At 43.3% G+C, this 18,772-nt stretch overlaps 1 protein-coding gene across 4 annotated transcripts in view; it reads left to right on the top strand.

Moving 5' to 3' along the window:
• The window catches only part of LOC129814417 (low-density lipoprotein receptor-related protein 8-like), a 179,444-nt gene that overhangs the window by 104,534 nt on the left and 56,138 nt on the right, over nt 1-18,772 (top strand). The window lies entirely within an intron of this gene.

Below are 18,772 nucleotides of genomic sequence, written 5' to 3'. Positions count from 1 at the left end.
TGTTGGGGGGGTGGCTTCTATGAGAAATAGAGGCAGGGGTGTGTTACCCCAGGTAGTAGGTTACCCCAAGCTACCAGATAGGGTGCAGTATATTCACTCTGTTTGTGCATGTTTTTTGAGACATAAAATTCATCAATAGGATGCATTACGTGTCAAACCTCGCAAGTCAACAAATTCTTATTTACGATGACGACCTACCCCGGCCAAACCCGGACGATACTGAGCCAATTGTGCGCCATCCTATGGGACTTCCAATCACAGCCGGATGTGATATAGCCTGGATTCGACCCAGGGACTGTAGTGACGCCTTTGCACTGAGATGCAGTGCCTCAGACCGCTGCGCCACTCGAGAGTGTTTCCACGACATAGACTAACCAGGTAGTAGGTGCCAGGTGCACCGGTTTGAATGTGTCAAGAACTGCAACGCTACTGGGTCTTTCATGCTCAATTGTTTCCTGTGTGTATCAAGAATGGTCCACCACCCAAAAGACATTCAGCCAACTTGACACAACTGTCGGAAGCATTGGAGTCAACTTGAGCCAGCATCCCTGTGGAACGCTTTCGACACCTTGTAGAGTCCATGCCCTGACAAATTGAGGCTGTTCTGGGGGCAAAGGGAGCGGGGTGAAACTCAATGTTAGGAAGGTTTTCTTAATGTTTTGTACACGGTGTATATCTGGCGCTAATAGTGGAAGGATAGTGTTTCACAGTATTACTTACCCACCAGTGTTGTGATTGGCTGTGATATTCGCCTATTGATTTCTCGGTTGGCTGTTCTGACTTTGTGGAAATCGCTCATTTCCTGGTTGCTAAAATTCTAAACTCTTTGCTCCATTTCAGTTTATGTGAGAAAACAAGCACTGAATAGCGTAGGGAATCACCAGCATTAAACAGCTGTAAAAATTACATTTTTTGGTTATTGAAAGAATACAGTGCCTTCAAAGTTTTCACACTCTTTGCCATTTTCCACGTTTTGTTGTGCTACAAGGTGGGATTTAAATGAATTTAATTGTCATTATTTGTCAACGATCTACACAAACTCTTCCTTATTGTCAATGTGTATGGTACAATACAACCATTTTCAGGTCTTGCCATAGATTTTCATGCATATTGAAGTCAAAACTGTAACTCGGCCACTCAGGAACCTTCACTGTTTTCTTGGTAAGCAACTCCAGTGTATATTTGGCCTTAACCTTTAGGTTATTGTCCTGCTGAATGGTGAATTCATCTCCCAGTGTCTGGTGGAAATCAGACTGAACCAGGTTTTCTTCTAGGATTTTACCTGTGCTTAGCTTCATTCTGTTTCTTTTTTATCCTGAAAAACTCCCCAGTCCTTAACGATTACAAGCATATCCATAACATGATGCAGCCACCACTATGCTTGAAAATGTGGAGGGTGGTACTCAGTAATGTGTTGTATTGGATTTGCTCCAAACATAACACTTTGTATTCAGGACAAAAAGTTAATAGCTTTGCCACATTTTCTACAGTATTACTTTAGTGCCTTGTTTTAAACAGGAAGCATGTTTTGGAATATTTGTATTCTGTACAGGCTTCCTTCATTTCACTCTGTCATTTAGGTTAGTATTGTGGAGTAACTACAATGTTGTTGATCCAACCTCAGTTTTCTCCTATCACAGCCAATCAACTCTGTAACTGTTTTAAAGTCACCATTGGCCTCATGGTGAAATCCCTGAGATACCCCTGTATCTTTGTAGTGACTGGGTTTATTGATCCAAAGTGTAAATAATAACTTCACCATGCTCAAAAAGGGATATTCAATGTCTACTTTTTGTACATCTAGCAAAAAGTGCCCTTCTTTAAGAGGCATTGGAAAACCTCCCTGGTCTTTGTGGTTGAATCTGTGTTTGAAATTCACTACTCGACTGAAGTACCTTACAGATAATTGTATGTGTGGGGTACAGACATGGGGTAGTCATTCAAAAATCATGTTAAACACTATTATTGCACACAGAGTGAGTCCATGCAACTTATTATGTGACTTTTTTAGGCTTAACTCTAGACATAACAGCTTTTCATTTTGAATTAATTTGTACAAATAACTCCGCTTTGACATTATTGGGTATTGTGTGTAGTAGGCCAGTGACCAAAAAAATCTTAATTTAAGCCATTTTAAATTCACTACTGACTGAACATGTATGTCATTCTGCAGCAGTACCCTTGTCATAGAATTGGGTTTAAACAATTGTCGCCATGTTACAATTCTATGTATCTTTAAATAGGCCCACTATTGTGTGACATTAAAGTGTTTTCTTCTTAGAGATCCCTATCTTCTCCATATCTGGCTTTTTGGTGTTTCTGTTCTCCGTATGCTTATCTTCTGACGATGGAGGACACGACAGCTCGGTGTGCAGCACTTGAGATTTCTCGGCATAGCAAATGGCACCGTACTCCCTACGTAGTGCACTACTTTATATCAGGGCCTGTCTAAAGTAGTGTTCTGTGTAGGGAATAGAGTCCCATTTGGGACGCATCCCCTATCGATGGAAACAGGGGCTAATGAATAAATCAGCTCTGCTGAGAAAATACATAGACTTTGATGCACAAATCAAAGGTTGCAATTCAATATCAAGTATGAGAATCAGTGTGTATAGAATTTTCCCTTGGCGGCCGGCGAGAGCTTTGGTATCTTCCATGACTCATCGCAACCATAGCGATAGGAAGAGATACCAATTCAACTAGACTGTGCGTGGTGCAAGTGCCAATCCATCAACAATGGATGATGACATCACCCTCCTCTTTACCTAATCACGTGCCACCCTGGTGTGTCTCCACACACTCATACACACACCCCGCCGTGACTACACTCCTGCCCTACTTTACACAGCAGCGTGAAGAATTGACTTCTCCTTTTCTCTCGTGCCCTCTTCTCTCCCGCATGTCGGGGGAAAATTGATTGAAGCGAAAGCACCACGGGAGGCGGAATGTTTGGACTTTGAAGATTCTGTGCCGCCGTGGCATGCGCACCGAAAGCCACACTTGGAGAAACCCTGTCTTATTTTCCCCAGATGAGGGAAAGAGCAGAGAGAAGGAGAAAAACATGCTGTATGTTTTCCTGGAATCGTTTGGGTCCCCAAGGTTTTGTGTGTCCAGTGTGTTCTTATTTTTAACTAGGAAAGTCAGTTAGGAACAAATTCTTCTTTTCAATGACGGCCTAGGAACAGTGGGTTAACTGCCTTGTTCAGGGGCAGAATGACAGATTTTTCCCTCGTCAGCTCGGGGATTTGATTTTCCAACCTTTTGGTTACTAGTCCTGCACTCTAACCACTAGGCTACCTGCCGCCGCAGGCTACCTGCCGCTCGACTTCACAGCATTCGCTCAATTTATATTTCATCAAATTGTAAATCAAAACAACTATTTACTCCTCTCAGATATGGTCTGTGAGCATTTACTACAGTACATCATAGAACATTCAAAAATAGACCTGGTTTCAAGTACTATTTCAAATCTTTGTTTTTTATTTAGCCAGACGGGCACGGTTTGTGCTTTTGCGTTTATTCTACTGGTCCCATTGCGCCACGCAAGTACAATCAAGCCAAATTCAACCGTATTTGATCCAAGGTCTGTGTAATATACATCTATGCCACTTTACCCATAACACTCCTTTGGCTAAAGGAGCTAACGGTTGACTGAAAATGGCACACCCACTAGTATTACGAGATCCCACTGACTTTCGCCGTAATACCTTCTTAAGTTTTTAGCTGTACTCAGCCCGGGTCCATTGAGAGCCCTTCTAGCCTGCTCTAATCTCTTTCTCAATCGAATTTCTCCATTGACCCCTCCAGACTAAGCCTCTCAGTGATGACTTCAGGCCAGTGCCCACTGCCTCCCCTAGAGCTCAAACACTGCTGGGCTTGTAGAGTATATAGTATGGAATCCATATTAGGATTTCCCTCAATTGTCAGACGGATCTCACTTTATTGTCAAAACTCCGTCAGTTGTCAGTTTTCAGACAAAAGTCCCTCTCGGTCTTGGCAGTCAAGTTGCGTCTGAGGACTGAGTACGGAAGGACTTCAGAATATGGATGCTGTAATATTAGGATTGGGAGTTACTGGTCGGGTAATCTGATGCTACGGTAGATCTTCGATTTTAATAATAGGCATATTTTCTACCGTTACTACATTGGTATAATACTGTAGGGGCCTGAGTTTTTCTGACCTGGTTCTTCCAATGTTGACCTGGCCACATGGTCAGGGAAATCAGTGATTGTAAATAGACTACTGCAGTAGTGTAGCCTGTAAACCCTGAGTGAATCCGGAGGACATGGAGATTATGATACCACACCACCACAGTGATAACGCACCTGGTCTGTAGTAGAGGATAATTGATTGCCTGCCGGCATCGGTCGGAGATGTACTGTGTTATGAAGCTCAAATGAAATACGTCCGAGGGCCTCAGATCTCTAATAGTGTGTATGTGTTTTTGGTTTTACTATCGTCGTGGAGACCAGAACCCCTCACAAGGATAGTAAAACAAGGATAATTATTTTAAGGTAGGGGTTTGGGGTTAAGGTTAGGCTTATGGAAAATATGATTTTGAATGGTATCAAATGTTTGGTCCCCACAAGGATAGTAAAACAAAAGTGTGTGTGCCTGGAGATATGCTAAATGGATGGGAATTACCACCGGCAGCTCTGATAATGCAACTCCGTCTGACTGACAATAAAGTTTTAATTGAATGGAATTAGATTGACTCGCCAATCAGAGAGGAGAATTGACTTCAAAGGAGTTGTAACACACTGTCTCCGTGTTGTATTTGTGTTTCGTGTTTGTATTCACCAGGAGAATGTGCATTGAGGTGCATTGACAATGACTGGCACATATAATAATACATGCCATTCCTCGCAGCCAGCCAGTTAGCAGCTAGATACATTTTACATTACATTTAAGTGATTTAGCAGACGCGTTTATCCAAAGCGTGCATTCATCATAAGACAGCTAGGTGAGATAACCACATCTCATAGTCGTAGTAAATACATTTTTCCTCAATACAGAAGTTATCAGCGAAGTCGGTGCTAGTAGGAAAAGACAAGTGCAGTTTTTTATTCATATTTTTTCGTTCAAATATTTTTATTGAACACACACAGGAATGGTGTATAGGTATGAAAGGCAGGTATACAATTTTTAACTAAACATAAAAGAGCAGACAGAAATAAAAAGATCCAGAGTTCTGGGTACAAAACAATTATTACAAAACAAGACATACAAAACAAGGACAGGTAGAAAGAAAGAGGGTGGGTGTCACCCCCCCTTATTCCCCCCCTTTATCCCTCCCCCCCCTTATCCCTTCCCCTTATACCCCTCCCCGCTGCTCGGGTGGCGGTGCCAGCACGTGCTGCCCAGAGGTGGATTAAAATATTACAATGGAGAGTGCGTTAAAAAGTACAAATTCACAGCGCCGAATGGTCCAAGTAAGAGAGGAAAGGCTGCCAGATTTGATCAAATGTTAATAATTTATTGTTCAGAATATATCTAATCCTTTCTAAGTGTACAGTGTTTGCCAATTCGCTGAGCCATAATTTGGTAGTGGGCGCTTCCCTCTTTTTCCAGAACAACAAGATTAGTTTTTTTGCCGAAATGAGACTGTAAGAGATGAGTTGTTTTTGGGGGTTGGTTAGTCCGATTAGGGAATCAGACACTCCCAGGATTATCAGAAGCGGGTCTGGGTCAATTGAAGTCTCCAAAACTTCAGAGAGGATCCTAAAAATTCCACACCAGTAACCATGCAAGCTAGAGCATAGGGCAAAGCAGTGGAGAAGTGTACCCTGTGCAGCCTGACATTTATCACACAAAGGGGATGTATCAGGAAATATCCTATGCAGTTTGGTTTTGGAATAGTGTAATCTGTGTAATACCTTGAATTGTATGAGCCGATGTCTGGAGTTAATGGAGCAGGTGTGGATATACTCCAAGCTATCTTCCCAGTCTGCCATCGAAATGTCAGTCCCTAGTTCTTCCTCCCATTTTGCCTTAATGGCCTCTGTAGAGGGTGTGCTAACCGATTGAAAAGAGTCATATAAACGAGATATCAGTTTGTCTGAGGTGGGGGATGTTTTTATGCATCCGTCAAACATGGAAGGCTTAGCGTTCCCAAATGTTGGGAGGTGTTTCCTAACATAGTCTCTGATTTGTAGGTATCTGAAAAAGTTATTTCTGGGAAGATTATAAGTTTCCCTCAGCAACTCAAAGGAAGCAAAGGTCCCTTCTATATATAAATCCCCTATGGTACTTATCCCCAACTCTCCCCATTGCTCAAAGGTGTTATCAAGGTTGGAGGGGGCAAAGGAGGGGTTCCTGGCAACAGGGAGCATGAATGACATTGGTCTAAGCTCAAAGTGGGTTTTAATTTGCTTCCAGATTCGGACTGTGCTATGTATAATAGGATTGTTACGATAAAGTGACCTCTCCAGATTGACAGGCGACAAAATCACAGCACCAATAGAGAAGGGGTGACACTCCTCACGCTCCATACTAAGCCAGGTGGGTGACGGACGTGCGTCATCCAGCAAAAACGTAACCGCACGGAGGTTAGCGGCCCAATAATAAAATATAAAATTTGGGAGAGACAGTCCTCCTTCCATCTTGGATTTGCAGAGGTGTTTTTTACCTATCCTGTGTGTTTTATAATCCCAGATGAAAGGATTGATAATTGAGTCCAGTTGTTTATGAAAGGATTTAGGTATGAATACTGGGATGTTCTGGTATAGGTAGAGCAGTTGTGGGAGGAAGACCATTTTAATGGCATTAATTCTTCCGAGCAGAGAAATTGGGAGAGTTCTCCAAAATTGTATGTTTGTTTTTAGTTTTTGCATCAGCGAGGGGAAATTCTCTTTAAATAGTAAGGAATATTGTTTGGTAACTACAATTCCTAGATAAGTAAATTTTTCTGAAGATAACTTAAGTGGAAGATGTTCTAGCCAGGAGGTGTTTTGTAACCGTATGGGCATTAATTCACTCTTGTTCCAATTTATTCTGTATCCCGAGAAGGTACCAAACAAATTAATCACATCAAGAATAGCTGGAATACTAGCTTGGGGTTCTGTTACATAGAGGAGAATGTCATCTGCGTATAGGGAAATCTTATTTAGAGTATCTTTAGTATTATAGCCGTGTATTGCTGCATCAGATCTAATCGTCTGAGCGAGAGGTTCAATGATTAGGGCGAAGAGCATCGGCGACAGCGCACAACCCTGCCTTGTCCCTCTGTAGAGGTTAAATCGGGGCGACAATGATTGGTTAGTGAGTATTCTCGCACAGGGGTTCCTATATAAAAGCTGGATCCAATTTATGAACCCATCTCCAATATTAAATTTATGTAGGACTTTGAATAGATAGGACCACTCAACTTGGTCAAAAGCCTTCTCGGCGTCAAGAGATATAACGGCAAGGTCCATGTTTGGTAACCTCTGAGAATACATAATGTTGAAGAGGCGCCTGAGATTGAAGAATGAGTTTCTGTTCGGGATAAAGCCGGTCTGGTCCGAATGGACCAGTTTGCCAATTAAAGTGCTAAGCCTGTTAGCCAGGGTTTTTGCTAAAATCTTTTGGTCTGTATTGAGGAGGGATATAGGTCTGTATGACCCTACCTCTTCCGGATCTTTACCCTTCTTATGTATAACTGTAATGAATGCTTCATCCAAAGTAGATGGGAGAGCTCCATCCTCTCTGGACTGAACCAACATTTTGTGCAGGTAGGGAGAGAGCATGTTGCTGAATGTTTTATAGAATTCACCCGGGTATCCATCTGGGCCCGGGGTCTTGCCACTCTTTAGAGTTTTGATTGTTTCTCGAATTTCTTCAAGAGATATTTCCTTATTCAGGAAGTTAGAATCTTCCTGGTTCAGGGCAGGAAGATTACAGTCATCCAAAAAGTTTTGCATAATTAAGGGGTTAGAATCGGCTTTAGATGTATATAGAGTCTCATAAAACTGACGGAATCTGTCATTGATGTCTTTGGGGGAAGAGAGTAATTCCCCAGATGCAGACTTAACTTTGTGAATCATTCGGTCACTCACAATTTTTCGAAGTTGTCTGGCGAGTAATTTGTGTGGTTTGTCACCAAACTCAAAATATTTTTGCTTGGCGTAGAGAAAAGATTTAGCAATTTTAGCTGAGAGAGTCTGATTATATTCAAATTTTAAAGAGGTAATTTTTTTATGTTTCTCCATAGATGGATGTCTAGCATTCTCCCTATCCAGTAAGTGAATTTGTCCCTCCAGTTCTACCAATTTTCCCTTGTTTTGCCTACTCCTGGCAGTCTGATAGGAGATGATACAGCCTCTCAAATAAGCCTTAAGTGTTTCCCACAGTAATGCTGGGGAAGTCTCTGTGTTGTCGTTGGTATCAAAGAAAAATGTTATTTGGTCTTTAAGATGTTCACAGAATGTTGGTTCTGTGAGGAGCTGAGGATTTAACCTCCAGACCCTCTCGTTTGGTACCATATCACCCAATCTCAGGGAGAAGGTGAGTGGACTGTGGTCCGAGATTATAATATCATGATACTTCACATTACAGGTATAGGGGAGTAGTTTAGCATCAACCAAAAAGTAGTCAATTCGAGTATAAACATTGTGAACATGAGAGTGAAAGGAGTATTCCCTGCCCGTAGGGTTAGTGATCCTCCATATATCAAATAAGTTAGAATTCTTTATGTAGGTATTCAAGAATTCACTTGAATAGGAGGTGGGGGTTCGCCGGGTAGAGGATCTGTCCAAATATTGGTCTAGCACGCAGTTAAGGTCCCCTCCAATGATCAGATTAGTATGGGAGATATCTGGAATCAGGGCAAGGACTCTTTTGAAAAAAGAGGGGTTATCAATGTTTGGCCCATAGATATTTAGTAGAGTTACAGAAGTAGAGTGGATCTCTCCTATTACGATCACATAACGACCCTCTTTATCCACAATAGTGGTTTTATGTAGAAAGGGAATTCCTTTCCGTACCAGAATCGCTGTGCCTCTCGTTTTGGCAGAGAAGTTAGAGTGATACACTTGCCCCACCCACCTACATTTAAGTCTGCTGTGAGCATTATTTTTCAGATGGGTTTCTTGCAAAAATATAATATCAGACGAGAGTGCTTTCAAGTGGGCTAGGACCTTGCCTCTCTTAATTGGTTCGTTTAAGCCCCTGACATTCCAGGAAGTGAATGTGAGCCCCGCCCCCCTCTCATTTGTAGTTCCTATGGTGGCCTGCATAACTTGTAACTCAATAAAAAGGTAAGAAAGCGCACCAAACCATCACGATCAGCATATGTAGCAGCTACACCCGAGCAGTATCCAACCAGCCCCTCCCCCCCTGCAAGCCCCTTTACTTCCCACCCTGTTCCCCTACTTTCCCCACTATTTACCCCCCCGCCCAACCCACCTTTAACAGGCATACACAAATAGGAGAGAAAATAAAATAAAAATAAAAATAATAAACACATTGTCTGGCCGATGCCAAAAAAGCACGGCGCGACCTCGAACAAGAGGTGAAACAGAAATAAAATCCCAACTGTACGTTCACCTCTCACTATCCTAGAACTTCTACTAACATATGAACTGAGGAGGCTCCCGCGAATAAAGTGTCCAATTAGCATCTAATAAACCTAAAGAGAATAAGTTTCAACCTAAACATATTGCGCACTTAAGCGTCATCTTGGGTCTATCTATCCCTGAGATAAGCAAGATATAGCATCACAAGATTATTTTGCTAAGCACTGCCGGTCTAAACATGAACCATCAGCAACCAACTTAGACAGCCGTACATTTACATATTGTGGGTTAGATCGGAAACAAGAATTTTTCTAAATTAAACGTATCCCCCAGTCAGAAAATAAATAAATAAAAAGGTTATATATATACATGTATACATACACACACATACACATACTTACCCATATACATATATATATATATATATATATATACATACATATACATACATACATACATATAGACACATATATATACATACATACACATACACACATACAAACACATACACACACACACACATCCCCAAAAAATACATATAAAGGTATATGTTTAAAAATATACATATACACACACACACCCATACATATCTACATATGCGCATATACACATACATACCCATACATACAGAAACATTCATGCCCCAGAGTAATAATCTACACTAATTTAAAATATACACATACATAATAGTAACATGCTAAGAGAAAATAATTATAAAGTACAAATAATAATTATATGTACGCACACCTACCTAGACACTACAGAGGGCTGGTAGGGATCTAATCGGGAGAGCGGCCCTCGGCTATATCAAAGGCAGAACGGCACAAAACATCCACCTGCTATCCAGGTGTCTGTGTCTGCCCCTTCCCCACCATCACCCCCAGTCCCCTGCAAGCTTTAAATAAATGGTATTGTAATAACAATAAATGTAAGAATTAAAAAATAAATAACGAAACAAAAAAAAAATGGGGGTAATAAGTATATTCATCCGAAAGTGACAATGATCAAACCTGGAAGGCATCCTAAATAGGCATCGCTCTGAACACAGCCAGAATGAGAGTGACTTTAATTGAGAGCCAAGACCGCCCTCCACAGCATCTTGCATGTTCGGTAGCCCTTGTTGAGACCGTTCAATACGGTTTCACCCGTTATGGTTTAGTATGGATTCGATTCCATGAGCAGACCCTAACACACAATGACAAGGCACTCTAACCTGTACGGGGGATTGGCGTATGTTCCCGGATAAACTTCTCTGCGTCCAAAACCGAGGAGAGCCACATCTTCTCACCAGAGGGCGGGGTAATTCTTAGTCTTGCAGGGAAGAGCAAGGCTGGGCGAAGATGGAGTTTGTAGAGTTTGGCCATGACATCTCTGTAGCCGCCACGGTCCTTTGCCACATCGGGCGCATAATCATCATAGACACGGAAGGGGTGCCCTTTATGTAACAGGTTGCCCCTCATTCGGGCCTCGCGCAGGATAAGATCCTTGGTCTTGAAACTGTGACAACAGATGATTACTGCGCGAGGGCGTTGACCCGGTCCAGGCACTGGGACAGGGGCGCGATGTGCACGGTCCAGCTGGGGGTCCGAACCCAAAACGTCCGATCCCATTGCATCCTTCAATAGCTTGGCGAAGAAGTCGGTGGGGCGAGAGCCCGCCTCTACCCCCTCTGCCAGACCAACAACGCGAAGGTTATTACGTCTGGAACGGCCCTCCAGGTCGACCACTTTCACAGAAAGCCTCTGCACAGTACCCTGTAGTGACGAGCACAGCTTCTCTAACTCGTCGATCCTACCAGCGCTGAATTCAGAAGCCCTCTCAAGGTCCACAATACTCTGGCCCTGCGAAGCGACCGCTCGAATGGTGCCCTCGATTTTGGTGTCCAGTTCAGCAATAGTAGCCTTAAGATCCTCAGCTAAAGCAACACGTAGTTCTCCCAAAGCCTGGGTAAGTTCTTTAAGTGTCACGTTGTTGCCTGTGCCTTCCGCCATGTCTGTCTCGTTGTTTGGTGTGGAGTAGGCCTCCGATGTGGATTTATTGTCCTTTGGTCGCTTATTACTCGGCATTTTTACACAGAAAGTTACGATGTTGTATTAGAAAGAAACGTTTGTTGTAAAAAGTATCATAAAGTAGGGTAAGTTAGATTATTTAGCAAAAAAGTTGCAGGAGCCTCTCACACGCAGCCGTTCACTCCAACATGCTAGCTCCGCCTCCTATTCATATTTTTTTAATGGGGATTTGGAATAAGATTTCAATGTTTCATTTAAGATACTGTTTGAAGATGTAGGTTTTCAGTTGTTTTTGGAAGATGGGCAGGGACTCTGCTTTCCTACCATCAGAGGGAAGCTTGTTCCACCATTGGGGTGTCAGGACAGGGAAGAGCTTTGACTGGGCTGAGCAAGCATTTGAACCCCGGAAGGGGTGGGACCAGAGGTGGCAGAACAGAGTGTTCGGATTGGGGTGTAGGGTTTGAGCATAGCCTGAAGGTAGTGGGCAGTTCCTTTTGCTGCTCTGTAGGCAAGCACCATGGTCTGAGTGGATGCGAGTGTGCGGAGGAGTGGGGTGACATGGGAGAACACCAGGCGGGCTGCAGCGTAAATTGCAGGGGTTTGATGGCACAAGCCGAGATCCCAGCCAACAGGGAGTAGTCCAGACGGGAGATGAAAAGTGCCTGGATGAGGACCTGCGCCGCTTCCTGTGTGAGGCAGGGTCGTACTCTATGGATGTTGTAGAGCATGAACCTGCAGGAGCGAGTCACTGCTTTGATGTTTGTAGAGAACGACAGGGTGTTGTCCAGGGTCAAGCCAAGGTTCTTTGCATTCTGGGAGGCGGACACTGTGGAGTTCTCAACTGTGATGGAGAGGTCTTGGAGCGGGAAGGCCTTCTCCGGAAGAGCAGCTCTGTCTTGTTGAGCTTGAGGTGGTGGGCCGACATCCAAGCTGTGATGTTGGCCAGGTACGCAGAGATGCGTGTCACCACCTGGGTGTCAGAAGGGGGGAAGGAGAAAGGTAGTTGAGTGTCATCGGTATATCAATGATAGAAGAGACCATGAGGACATGACGGAGCCGGGGGCCTAGAACCGAGCCCTGGGGAACACCAGTAGTGAGAGCATGTGGTGTAGACACAGATCCTCTCCACGTCACCTGGTAGGAGCGGCCTGCTAGGTAGGATGCAATCCAAGAGTGTGCAGAGCCTGAGACGCCAAGCCCTGAGAGGGTGAGGAGAAGGATCTGATGGTTCAAGGAGTTGAAGGTAGCAGATAGATCTAGGAGGACAGAGTAGAGTCAGCTTTGACAGTGTGGAGATCCTCCGTGGCACAGAGGAGAGCGCTCTCGGTTAAGGGATCCATCTTGAAGCCTGACTGGTTAGGGTCAATAATATTGTTCTGTTTTGGAAAGATACAGGAGTAAACTGTGATAGATTCAAAATGCAAGCAATGTCTATCTTATAAGTATGTCTTTTACATGGACACGTGTAGGTGTTAAAACACACACACACATAGACACAAGCAGCATACACACAAACACACTCTAGGAGTTTTTTCTGGGTGACACAGGGTCAGTAAGTATAGATATTTGTAATAGTATAAACATAAGCTTGTTTTGTTTTACTTGAGTTTCACGCTTTACTGACAATGGCCCCAAAATACATGTCAATAATTGACAGAGTACGTGGACCGGCTATTGTTTAATCCTGCTTAGAGAGAACTACAATAGTATGCACACACACACAAACATACACATTCCAACAACCTTGCCTTCCATGCCAGAGTCTGGGGCCTTGGGCACCTAGAGACAGTTGTGCTCCCTCTTGGAAGCCATCCCAATCCTAGCAAAGCTCTCTGCACTCCATCCAGTCGGCTTAAAAAAGTAAATTGCGTCAAGGAGTTTCGCTAATTGAGTCATCCACATGTTAAATAATGCAATAAGTCGAATCCTGCCCTCCATCCATCTCTTTCTCTCGCTCTCTCTCTCTCTCTCTCCCTCTCTCTCTCACATTACATAACATTACATTAAGCAGGCAGCAGTCCCCTAAAGAGAAAGTTGAGCTCCTTTGTCCAGTCATCTGTAGTAAGGTAAATGTGCTGCCCTGTACTCACACACACAGGCTCTGAGGTCCTCTCAGGAGCAAGGAACACGCCTGTCGCATGGGATCTCTGGGTAATAGAGTAGGGGAGTGTGTATGACATGGTGATGAGCAATTAACCAAAATGTCAGTTATTTTGGGGGTTTTAAACTAATTGACTAGATTTTGTTTGTTTTATTCTGAGAGCCAACAACAGGCCAATATTCTACAGAGTTTGGAACATCTTGATATATTATCGTCCCAATCCTAAAGGCGACTGTACAGAATATCACCTTGTCTTTGAGGGTATAAAAAAATAGTGGATTCTGCTATTTCAGCCACACCCGTTTCTGACAGGTGTATAAAATCAAGCGCACAGCCATGCAATCTCCATAGACAAACATTGGCAGTAGAATGGCCTTACTGAAGAGCTCAATGACTTTCAATGTGGCACCATCATAGGATCCAACAAGTCCCTTACTCAAATTTCTGTCCTGCTAGAGCTGCCCCGGTTAACTGTAAGTGCTGTTATTGTGAAGTGGAAACATCTAGGAGCAACAACGGCTCAGCCACAAAGTGGTAGGCCACACAATCTCATAGAACCAGACCACCGAGTGCTGATGCGCGTAGTGCATCGTCTGTCCTCAGTTGCAACGCTCACTAACGAGTTCCAAACTGTCTCTGGAAGCAACGTCAGCACGAGAACTGTTCTTCGGGAGATTCATGAAATGGGTTTCCATGGCCGAGGAGCCGCACACAAGCCTAAGATCACCATGCGCTATGCCAAGCGTCGGGTGGAATTGTAAGGACAGATGCTAGGAGACGAGAAGCAAGTACAGGGAGTACAAGGGACACAAAACGACATTAATGCTGATTTGGGAAAGAGTCAGCATTAACGTGATGTGATGGAGTATTAACATAACGTGATGGAGTCCAGGTGAGTCCAATGAAGCGCTGATGTGTAATGATAAGCAGCCTGGCGACCTCGAGTGCCAGAGAGGGGGAGCGGGAGCAGACGTAACAGGAGTGGGAGTATAAAGCTGTTAGGAATTTTGTGTATAATAACTAAAACAATTTCTAGATTTAGATAAAACTATAACTAATTGAACTCTGCACGCCTGGTGAAAGAGATTTGTGCTGTGGGTTATAAAGTAAGCAAAAAGGGTCGTTAAACTATGGTTGAACCGACCCAACTTAGCCCTGAGATGTTTAGATAAGGCAGTGAGTAACTTCTTAGGTCTTCCATTATCTTGAGTTGTCTGCTAAAGGGGTAATAAATTATAGTGAGCCTTCAGGAGAATAAATAATATTGTGTGCGCTGGGGATTTGGAATGAACTTTTGAAACTGTTTTATATTGGTCAAGAGGAGGAGATTTATTCTGTAAACCAATGACGTCATATCTTGTATATAAACCGTTGTTTATGGTTAAATGGGAGCGTGCTCTGAGAGTAAATACTATTATCTCATTTTAATAAGACTGTATCCTGTCTATTTTATGTTAATAAGTATCTTACAAATTCTTATAAATAGACAGATTGATTTTAATTAATGAGTACATTAGAGGAATTATTTAATTCCCTCAACAAAAGCTCGCCACCATTGAACTCTGGAGCAGCGTTCTGGAGTGATGAATAACGCTTCACCATCTGGCAGTCTGACGGACTAATCTGGGTTTGACGGATGCCAGGAGAACGCTACCTGCCCCAATGCATAGTGCCAACTGTAATGTTTGGTGGAGGAGGAATAATGGTCTGGGGCTGTTTTTCATAGTTTGGCCTAGGCCCCTTAATTCCAGTTAAGGGAAATTTTAACGCTACAGCACTCAATGACATTCTAGACGATTCTGTGTTTCCAACTTTGTGGCAACAGTTTGAGGAAGGCCCTGTTTCAGTATGACAATGCCCCCGTGCACAAAGCGAGGTCCATACAGAAATAGTTTGTCGAGATCTGTGTTAAAGAACTTGACTGGCCTGCACAGAGCTCTGACCTCAACCCTCAACATAGTAGGACCCAAAAGCATAATCAGTACTCTAACTCCCCCTTGCGCTGGTCTGGAGCAATAAAGTGGTGACGCAGGGTACCGTACTAAACCACAAATTACTTCTAAGTCCCGTGGCGTAAGCTCGCAACTTTTAAAGGAGGAACCATTGTAGTATGCTTTTTTTATCTCAACAATCCTGTTTGCTTCTAGCATTGTCCCAGATCATATCTAGGAGTTAGTTTAGCCAATTTATCTGACTTCGTGTTACATAAATGTATGGTTGCAAAATTCGAGTAACTTAATATTCCCTATTTGTTCCAATTCCTGCTTACTCCGTCTTGAACCAGGAATTTATCAACCAGGATTTCTGGAATTTTTGATTTTTTTGTTGCATCCCTACAGTACACAGTCAAATAGTCTCTCAATCCCTGACAATAGCAGTGATTAGGGTCTGAGATTAATGACGGACTCTCTTGGTAACTTAAAAAATGGAAAATAAATTGTTCCAGGGAGGTTTCTCTCCAGACAATTCTCCCAACAAATCACGAGGCTGAAAAGACCCCTCTCTTCTCTTTCTCTCTTCTATATCCCTCCCCTCTATCTCTCACTCCATCCATCATACTCCTGGTAGCAAGTTGTACGTGTGGTCATAGTAAGACTGACATCACTGTGAAAAAAAATCCCTCCACTCTTTCCTCTCTTCCTCTACTGTATTCTATATCCTCTCTCTCTCTCTCTCTCTCTCTCTCTCTCTCTCTCTCTCTCTCTCTCTCTCTTTCACCGGTATTATCTCTCTCCCATCTTGTCTATTATCTCTCTTTTTCTCTCCTCAATCTCCCCCTTCATTGTCATCCTCCTCTCCCCGGCGTCCACTTCTCCCTCTCCATTATCACACCGTTTTGCTGTGTAAATGTGTCTGTGGCATTAGTAGAAAGGTCATCTGTTGAGTCGTTCCCCAGTGAAGGGCGGCCTGTCTAAACTGCCTGAGATGTACGTTGTGTCCCAAATGGCATGCTATTCCCTATTTAGTGCACTACTTTTGACCAGAGCCCTATGGGCTCTGGTCAAAACTAGTGCACTACAAAGAAAATAGGTTGCCATTCGGGATGTAACGTGACCTTCCTGTAGAGAAGGTCTATGGAGGCCTCGATGGGTAGCACTGTGCTCTATGGTCCTTAGGGAGTTAGTATTTCTATGAATAATAGTGTGACATTGGTCCTTAGGGTTCTAGTATCTATGAATGCCATCTGTGAAAGTCAAACGTTGCTTAACCTCGTGACATGGATTGATGGGAGTAGGGGTAGGGTGGATGGATGGAGGCAACCCCCCCCCCCCCCCCCATCACTGTGGCTCCTCGTCCAATCAGAGATAGAGAACCGGGTCACACCACAGCCACACCCTTCATGATTGGCTGGCTGGGGATGATGTCACATTCCGATTGGATCATCATCCTTCAAAGTCAAGAACATGTACAGGAATTAAAGTTACTCTGAGCCCATAGGCAAAAGCCAAGGGAAGTTTGTCAAAAGTCTTTAAATGCTTTTACCACAGGCCCCAACTGAAATTATGTCTCTACCGATGTAGCAGGAAATGCTAATGTATTTCACTAATGAGCCTCCCCATGTGTAATATGCATATTTATCAAGTCTCCTTAATAATTTAACTGCAAATTAGTTGATAAGTGGGGCTAGATTGCGCATGATGTGTGTGTGTGTACTGATTCTGTGTGTGTGCGCACGCACGTACATGTGTGTATTTGTACTGATAAGACACGGCAAATTCAAATGGAACGCTGTGGTTTAATATCGATGAAGATTAGATGAAGCCTGCAGCTCAGCCGAATCCCAAAATATGATTTGATTTTCTGTTTCTATCAGTGGTGCAGCGGGTATAGTTTAGTATGTGATAATCCTCATCTGTGGCCTTAGCAAAATTAATTCATGTGTGGTGTAATGGAACACACATGGTGATTTGCACATATGGGTATAATAAGCAGGATGATCATGGTGTTCTGGTCCCACATTCCGCCAGAGGAGGTTCATTTACAGCAGTCAGCTTGATAATAAGCGGTGATTAGAATGAAAAAATAAGTCTCTCTTTGATTCTCTCTTCTTTAGCTACTGGTATGGTCTGGTAAGCCTACTCTGAAAAAGCAAGTCATGTACTGTAATGATTTTCAGCCAATAAATGCGTGAGAAAATAACAGCACTCGCACATCTGAATTGGCTTGTTGCAGGTGCGTGGGAATAGCCCAATGAAATCTTTGAGGAATGAAAAACCCGCACACTGCTCTTGCCAGTATCACTAAGATTGTCATAATAAAGGATGGTTTTGTAGGCCCTTAACCAGACTTAACCCAATGGGAACAGATGTCATTTCAATGTTCTCTTAACACCAGAACCGCTGGGCCTCGAGGGACCCCTCTTCAAGCTAACCAGCAGTCATTCTGACTGCAACATTCTAACCGTGTAATTAATACATTTCATCAAATCAAAGTTCATTTTTCACGTGCGCCGAATACAACGGTTGAAATGCTTATTACAGGCTCTAACCAATAGTGCAAAAAAGGTATTAGGTGAACAATAGGTAAGTAAAGAAATGAAAACAACAGTAAAAAGACATTGAAGAATAACAGTAGCGAGGCTATATAGAGTAGCGAGGCTATAAAAGTAGCGAGGCTACATACAGACACCGGTGAGTCAGGCTGATTGAGGTAGTATGTACATGTAGATATGGTTAAAGTGACTATGCATATATGATGAACAGAGAGTAGCACTTGCGTAAAAGAGGGGTTGGCGGGTGGTGGGTGGCGGGACACAAAGCAGATAGCCTGGTTAGCCAATGTGCGGGAGCACTGGTTGGTCGGGCCAATTGAGGTAGTATGTACATGAATGTATAGTTAGTGACTATGCATATATGATAAACAGAGAGTAGCAGCAGCGTAAAAGAGAGGGGGGGGGGGGGGGCACACAATGCAAATAGTCCGGGTAGCCATTTGGTTACCTGTTCAGGAGTCTTATGGCTTGGGGAAGCTTTTGTGGGAAATTATGTGGATATATTGAAGCAACATCTCAAGACATCAGTCAGGAAGTTAAAGCTTGGTCGCAAATGGGTCTTCCAAATGGACTATGACCCCAAGCATACTTACAAAGTTGTGGCAAAATGGCTTAAGGACAACAAAGTCAAGGTATTGGAGTGGCCATCACAAAGTCCCGACCTCAATCCCATAGA

Source organism: Salvelinus fontinalis, chromosome 17 (genome assembly GCF_029448725.1).
Source record: "Salvelinus fontinalis isolate EN_2023a chromosome 17, ASM2944872v1, whole genome shotgun sequence".
In the NCBI taxonomy this organism is placed as follows: Eukaryota; Metazoa; Chordata; class Actinopteri; order Salmoniformes; family Salmonidae; genus Salvelinus; species Salvelinus fontinalis.
Note: the sequence above shows the minus strand (reverse complement) of the source record. Positions and strands in the feature narration are given on the sequence as shown.